Source organism: Sus scrofa, chromosome 2, assembly GCF_054392235.1.
Source record: "Sus scrofa isolate SSC_HxYL_T2T_F1_AM1 chromosome 2, Sscrofa_HxYL_maternal_Yorkshire_Landrace_v2.0, whole genome shotgun sequence".
NCBI lineage: Eukaryota > Metazoa > Chordata > Mammalia > Artiodactyla > Suidae > Sus > Sus scrofa.
The window spans coordinates 62,662,056-62,670,865 of NC_139384.1; the positions used below are offsets into that span (position 1 = coordinate 62,662,056).

Genomic DNA, 8,810 nt, shown 5'->3' on the forward strand with positions numbered 1-8,810 from the left:
GAAATACTCATATAGCAAAAATACCTGCCCAAAAACTCAATATAAATGGGCCATAAGTCTCAAACATTTCTCTCAAACAGACCAATAATTATTTGCTAAATCCTTAACCTCTTCATTCATCAATGAAATCCATCGCATTCATCGTTAGTTACCACTTCAAACTCAGCAGATCTGAAATTAAAAATAAATAATAAATGTTGCTCCAAATATAAAGAACTGAACTCACCTCTAATATGCATATACATTTTAGAATATTTCTTTGGCACTATTTTGAAAAGTGACTATCACATACCCTATAGACATAGAAATTTCATCCTTAGGTATAGATTCTCAAAATTCATATAAATATTCACCAAAATGACATATTTCTTGTTACAGTGAGGAGGAACACACATTATAAGGGAAATATAAAGTATATTAATAAGAGGGTGTTAGAGAATTTATGCAACTTGGGGTTGTGTTAGGTGATCTTGGAAGGTTTAAGGAATGGTGTTTGCTCCAGATTGTTATCAGGAAGCAGAAGTAATTTTACGATTGTCTAATAATTTTATCTATAGTGAGGACACACCACACCAAGGCAAACACAGTAACAGGTAACAAAGCCACAGCCATTTATCCTATACAGGAAAACTGCATGGTTAGTATCTTTTATGGGTTGGACAATATATTAACTTTGTGTATATATTCAGATAGGATTGTGGAGTAATTTTGTTTTTGACCTGGTCTCTTGTGGTAACAGAGTTGCTGTTTTTTTTGAGGTATTAGTTTCCTCTTGCAATAAAAATTTTAAATGTATTACAATTAATTAATTGAAGAAGTGAAAGACTGCAATGATTTTAGTGATGTATAGGGTGCTATTGGCTTATGTAACAGAAAGTTGGTTCTCTAGTCCTAAGTATTTAAGTAAAGTCAGACAACTAAGTTCTTAGGCACAATGCAGATCACTCAGTAATTCCTCAATAAAAGTTGCTTTTATTACTTGTTACTGATATGATTAGTATGTATCAATATTGCTATTATTTTTTCTCATTTAAATATCTAGAATTAGCAGAATTTGATAATTTTTTTCCTTTTTAGCTTTCCTGTATCACTTCGTTTGTTGACTGAAGACATAAACCTGTTTGAATATAAAACTCATGTAGCCCTTTTTATAACTATTTGGAGAATCATAGGAAAATTGATTATTATAATTAACTACTTCCCAATCACTTCATATTCAGAGCGGTTGAATCAATTACTGAATCCTTATGTTCTTGTTATTAAAACATCATTATAATAATTTTCAGATTTAAGAAAACATTTGACAGTTAAGACAGTTTTTTTCAAATAACTTCTCTCAGTATTACCTGTTAGATCAGAAATCAAGATTATTTGCTAGAGAAGAGAGAAAGAAAAGAAGTTAGCTAACATTTATTTGATATATCTGGTGGTTCATATTCATTTTAGAAGTTAAACTCTACTGGTAACTCTATGAGAGAGACATTATTATCCTCCTTCTGTAGATGGTTATATTAAATCTCAGAAAGTTTATGTAATTTACTCCAAATCATATAGCTAGAACAATTCAAGAACGGAAGAGTTCAATTCTTTGGAGGAATGACTTTTGGGGAAAGGTATTTCTTTAACACTCTGTCCTCTATGTGTCCTAGCTTTTCTTGACACATGGTTATTACTATCAGGATTAGAGCATTCCTGTGTATGAGATAAAAACTGTACCCATGGTATCTTATTTAACACACACACACACACATAAATATACTTTATAAAATTTGAAAAACCTTTGTTTGCCTCTCTAAATTAACATGATATCAAAGACCATTCTGGCTGTTATATTGTGTTGCAGAGTGGCAATTTAATACTTTTATGATAGATCTTCTCATTTTACTTTTTGAAGAAATTTGAAAACATTTTGTGAACAGTGTTTTCATTTTACTTCAGGTTACTTTTTTAAAAGAAATCTAGAAAAAAAATGTCACTGGTTTCAACTGATAAGTGTAGTTCTAGAGCACGCACTCAATATTGCCATATTAATCCAGAAATTTTAAATTTTATCCTACTTTAATTTTTACAACATTCCAATTAGTAATGCTTATTGTCAAGGAAAACTTAAATCCAAGTTTTAGTGTATAAAAATAATTTATTTATTATGTGGGTTTTTCCTACTGCACAGCATGGTGACCCAGTTACTCATACATGTATACAGTCATTTTTCTCCCATTATCATGCTCCATCATAAGTGACTAGACATAGTTCTCAGTGCTACATAGCAGGATCTCATTGCTAATCCACTCCAAAAGCAATAGTTTGCATCTATTAACCCAAAGCTTCCAATCCATCCCACTCCTTCCACAAAATATTTTCTAAGTGAATTTTGACAAGACTTTGGAATTTTGTGTTCATGTTATTTAGGTATTCTGTAATTCATGTCTCCCATATTTGCCCTGAATCTGGGCTGAATTAATTAGAGGGATTGCATATTGCATTGCATGTATTTCAGCAAATCCATAAAGGCAGACCCCCACCAATCCATACCATGTAATAGAAAAATGAACTTCAAGAGTTCCTGTTGTTAATGAATCTGACTAGGAACTGTGAGGTTGCAGGTTCAATCCCTGGCCTCGCTCAGTGGGTTAAGGATCTGGCATTGCCATGAGCTGTGGTATAGGTTGCATATGTGGCTTGAATCCCATATTGCTGTCACTTTGGTATAGGCTGGTGGCTACAGCTCCGATTAGACCCCTAGCCCGGGAACCTCCATATGCCATGTGTGTGACCCTAGAAAAGACAAAAAAAAAAAGAAAAAGAAAAAGAAAAAGAAAAAGAACTTCAAACAGTTTACCTTTTATGGTTACTATATTTGGTAAGCATTGCTGCAAAAGATAGTTCAAAACTTACACTCAGCTTACCGTGATCATAGATTCAAACATACAATGTATATATCAATAATAAACAGGTTTATCTCAATAATAGTCAGATAGCTTAGAATGAGCAAACTTTCCAATGTAATCTAGCCCATTAACATTAAATTAGCCGTAAGTATCTCAAATACATGTAATATTCAATGAAAATTATGGTTCGAAATGATGTAACAATTCAAAAATTGTTAATAATTTAAATAGATGAGGATTGATATTTATCATGCATATAAACAATGTCATAATGGTGTACATAAATAAAAAATAAGTAAGAAAATATTTAAACCTATAATGAAAATTCAAACAACTCAATAGAACATATGGGCAAAACTTTTTCTCAATGAATTTGAAGAAGTAATCTAAGAGATTAATGAATGTTTTTAGCTCAGTATCAATAATCAATAACCCATAAATTAAAATTAATTCTCACTGTTTTATGACTGGCTATAATTTACTATACTTAACAGTATCTGACTGTACCACACATGGAGAAGGAGCTGAAAAAAACTAGTTGACAGCTGTGAAAAATTAGAGATTCATTTTCCCAAAGGCCAAAAACTGCTGCTTTTACATTACTAGTAGGAAAAAAAAATACAATTCAATAAAATGGAATAAATAATTAACAAATTCCTAAGCTAATAGATGTAATATACATATTATTGAAATAAAAAATGATATTGTTATGCACATTATTATATCATTTACAGCTATTTGATTAAAAAAGCATGTGTATATTTTAATGACATAATGGGCATGGGTGATATACCTTAAGAACTAAAAGCAATGTATGCATTTCTTAAACATATGGTACCAATTCACATAATTTTCACTGCTTATCAAGTAATTCACAGAGAAACTAAGAAAAGATTAGCTACACCCTGAACTATGAATAAAGCTCATACAAATCATCCTGGTAATCACTACTCTTTTCCTCTCTTTTAAATTTTGCTTTGCAAGGCAAAGTCGATGTCACATAATAAAGAGAGTAATTTGCATCTACATCTGCATTTACTACCATAGATAACAGATGACAGGATTGGAATCTAGAAGCTTTAGTGAAAAGAGAATTAATCTAGAAATAACTGAAATGTTCCGTATTAGATACAAAGGTGGTATTGCATTTCAGATTAATTTTCTGTAATAAATTGAGTAATTTCATATGACTGATTCTATAACTGAATCATCAAGGAATTGAGTATGATTATTAATCTGCTGATTAAAAATCAATTTGTTAGTAAATTAATATTTCTCTACATTTAGAGTGTGATAACTCGTCATAAAATATGAAAGTAATACCTGTAATAACAATTTCTTTATGTTCCTTTACGTTATATTCATGTTTAAATTTATTAGCTTTTTATGGGGCATATATTTAACTAAATTCAGGCTCATCTTGTGACTACATATTGGATAAATGTTAAATATTGAGAGGTCTTTAAACTGAGAAAATGTCCATGTAATCAGGAAGACAGGTCATGGTAACATGAAGCATGTGGTGATGGCTCATCCTGAGCAGTATATGTGGTAGCTAGAAAACAGGTGCACTGAGATTATGGGCTGCTTGCAGATGTGGAACAGAGAAATTTAGCCATTTTTGTTTACCTCTCCAGCAGCATACTGAGTTTTAGTAGTTCTGCATTTGATTTCATGTATGTGTGTGTGTGTGAGCATGTATATTTTATACCCATATCTATGGCAGTTACTGGGCTAAGGGCTGAATAAGAGCTGCATCTTTAGTCCTATGCCACAGCCATGGCAACATGGTATCTAGACTGCATCTGTGGGCTGTGCCACAGCTTGGGGCAATACCAGATCCTTAACTCATTGAGCAAGCCTAGAGTTTAAATTTGCATCCTGAGAAAGACAATGACAAGTTCTTAATGCACTGAGCCATAATGTGACTCCTGTTTTTGTGTATATTTGTAATTTTAAAAAAATAATTCATCAAGACATTGGAAGAACCCTTGTGTAAATAATTTATACAAATATAAGATAAACATTAAATAGTCATGATATATGATATATCACAATATTGACTAAGACGTATAAATCTGAATTTCCTTTAATTATTAAAACTAAAGCCCCAATTTAGAGAAAATTTTGATTATACAATACTGCCTAACACTATGAGTAAATTATATGTGATGTACAGGCAAAATATAGAGCGATAATAGAAAAGTAATTTGTACTAGTATTAATACATGCTATGTAATATATTTGGATCAAAAATAATGTGTAATTACAAAGACGTGGGTGATAGGGTGCTAAGGCAAACATCATGTTGTGAATTGAAAGATTAAAGTCATAATTACTCTTCCAAATCCCATTTTGTTCCAACATTATTTGAACAAGTTTTCTTAAGGAAATACCCAAGCTTCCTTTTCAGCAGATCTCATTTCCTAATCATCTGCTTTCTTCCAGGAATAACTGGAGCCATGGAAAATGCAAATGACACCACAGGAATAAACTTCATTCTTCTAGGGCTCTTTAACCACACACAGACCCATCAGTTCCTCTTTTCCATAGTGCTCATGACCTTTCTCACCTCCCTGATGGGCAACACCTTCATGATCTTGCTCATCCACGTGGATCCCCACCTCCACACACCCATGTACTTCCTGCTTAGCCAGCTCTCCCTCATGGACATGATGCTGGTCCTCACTATTGTCCCCAAAATGGCAGTCAACTACCTGATGAACACCAGGTCCATTTCTCCTATTGGCTGTGGCTCCCAGATCTTCCTGCTTCTCACTCTGGGAGGGGGTGAGTGCTTCCTCTTAGCAGTCATGGCCTATGAGCACTATGTGGCTATCTGTCACCCCCTGCGATACCCAATCCTCAAGAATCAGAAGCTCTGCTTGCACATGACAGCAGGCTCCTGGGTTTTGGGAGGAGTAGATGGGTTGATGCAGGCTGGTGCCACCCTGAGCTTCCCTTACTGCCATTCTCGGGAAATCAACCACTTCTTTTGTGCGCCTTGCCTGTGTAGACACGATGATTTTTGAGTTTTTCATGTATGTCTGTTGCATCTGATGCTCTTGATCCCATCATCTCTCATTTTGGTCTCCTACAGCCTCATCCTGACTGCTGTGCTCTGTATGTAGTCCACTGCTGCCAGGAAAAAAGCCTTTTCCACCTGTTCCTCCCACCTGGCTGTGGTGGGGTTCTTCTTTGGCACCATCATATTTATCTACATGTGGCCCAAATCCTACAATTCAGTGGCCTATGACAAGGTTGTCTCTACCTTTTATACCATTTTCACACCTGTGTTGAACCCCCTTATATATAGTGTGAGAAATAAAGAGGTCAAGGGGGCTTTGAGAAAGTTTCTTGAGAAACACTCTTGATAGTCTCCATAGTGAGCATTATTTGCCAGAATGGCATCACTCAAATTAGATTTAAGCAATGATATATGTTTTGTGTATTGTGCATGTTTTGTATATTTTGCTCACATTTTCTCAGATTGCACTGAATTTTAAAAGGATTTATTTGTATTTTGCATATTAATTAAATATTTCATTTGTCATGCTTTTCTATCTTGTCATAATATTTTCTTTTCTGAACATTGGACCTCAGCAATATGAGTAAGTGTTTGAGGCACTGTAGCACCACATATACTAGATTCAACCATGTAATTTGTATATTTTCAATTTTTTTGCTATTTATAATAAAATAATTAAAAATGATAGAGATGAATTATTTAAAAAGTGCATAATTACTTTGAATAAAACAGTATAGACCTTCACTAATTTTGATGAAATAAATTTCAAATGAACAATCAACATGAATATAAAATATATAAGGGGGTTGCAGGAAATATTTGTCAAAACATTTTCAGGGGAATTATTTTCTGTGATTATGTAATTAAAAATCTTTTAGGTAAAAGATAATCAAATTGGAGTATATACATTTACATATTGTCAAACTATGCATTTATCATGAAGAAGCAAATATATTCATCTGAAAAACAAACAAAAAAACACTATTAAAAAGAATTGATGAAATTCATAGAAAATTTACACATATTATTCATACCAGTGTTTGGAGCAAAAACAAAGAAATCCAAGTATTTGGTCACATGTTAAAATGAATAATATCTACTTTCTATTGACTGTTCTACAGGTAATAAAAATTATCTTTGATCACAAGGAAAACCTTAGGGTTAAAGGTTTCAATACTTTTGGTTAACTGAAGGGAGTGAACCTAAATGTCTTTGAGAAGTCTCACACTTATGATCTCTGCAGATTTTTTTTAGGGTAATTTATTTTTCAAAAAAGAGAACAAACAAAAAATGAAAGACAGAAAGGACAAAAGAAAGAAAGAGTAAGACCTATACTGTACACATTTTTATTTAAGGGATTGTTACTTTAGATACAAAGAGTCAAATTAAAATAGTCTCTTGCCAAAAATTCTTAAAATTTGAATTTTAGTCAAATTTAGTTAAAATTTGAACTTTTTATATTGAAGTATAGTTGATTTGCAATATTATATTTGTTCCAGGTGTACAGCATAGTGACTCAGAATTTTACAGGTTATACTCTTAAAAGTTATTACAAGACAATGGCTATAATTTCTTATGCTATACAACATAACTTATTTCTTAACTATTTTATAAATAGTAGTTTGTATCTCCTAATTTCACAAAAATAACTTGCCCCTCCCACCTTCTTTCTCCCTACTGGTAACTGTTAATTTATTTTCTAATCTCTGAGTGCGTTTCTGTTTTCCTACATACACTCATTTGTATTATTTTTTGGAGCCTAGGTGTAAGTGATATCATAAAGTATTTTTCTTCTTCTGTCTGACTTATTTTACTGAGCATACTATTCTTCAGGATTATCCATATTGCTGTAAATGCCAAATTTTCATTCTTTTTTATGCCTGAGTTATGCTATACTGCATATACATATCAACTTTTAAATTCATTTGTAAAATACTACACTCTAGACTGGGGAAAATTATTAGTTTAAGGAGGTGTATATAAAATTAAGAGTCAAGATAGCAGAGGAGTAGGATTGGAGCTCATCTTCTCCCACAAATATATCAAAAAAATCTATATTAGAATAAATCTCACAGGAGATCTATCAAATGCTGGCAGAAGACGTATATTTCCAAAAAAGGGCAATAAACCCTCTACATTACTAAGCAGAAAAAAAAAAGACAGAGAGATAGAGAAGAGAAAATAGAGGAATCAGAATTGGCATTCCTGAAAGGGAACTATGAAAGAAGGAAAGAATCTGCACAATGAGAGACCACCTAACTAGTGAGGACATTGCACACAATGGAGAGGGAGCCTCAAAGCCTAGAAGAAAAGTGCAGCAGCCAGTCTGAAGAGGGCAAAGCAGAGAGAGAGCCACACAGGTGACAGATACCACAGCCTGGCACAGGACAGCTCAGGATTCTTGGACAGGAGCTGGATGCCTGGGTTTGGGGCAAAGAGAATCAGAAAAATATAAGCAAAATGAAGAAGCATGGGAATCATTCCCAGTTAAAAGAATAGGAGAATTGGAAGTTCCTGTCATGGCTCAGGAGTAATGAATCTGACTAGTATCCATGAGGATGCAGTTTCAATCCCTGGGCTCATCAATGGGTTAAGGATCTGACATTGCCATGAGCTGTGGTGTAGGTCACAGATGGGGCTCAAAACTGGCATTGCTGTTGCTGTGCTGTAGGATGGCATCTGCAGCTCTAACTTGACCCCTAGCCTGGGAAATTCCATATGCCATGGGGACAGCCCTTAACAAAAAGAGAGAGAGAGAGCAACAAGTCCCCTGATGGAGAAAACGATAAAAGAGGCCTCTGAATTCTAACAGATACCAAGTTCAAAAAGGAGGTAATAAAAATACTGAAGGAATTAAGAATGGCTATAAACAGCAAGGCAGATTACTTTAAAAA

At 33.6% G+C, this 8,810-nt stretch overlaps 1 pseudogene; it reads left to right on the top strand.

Moving 5' to 3' along the window:
* The first annotated feature begins 5,350 nt into the window (after window positions 1–5,350).
* On the top strand, window positions 5,351–6,262 carry LOC100623117 (olfactory receptor 2T33-like; annotated as a pseudogene).
* Window positions 6,263–8,810: the final 2,548 nt, after the last annotated feature.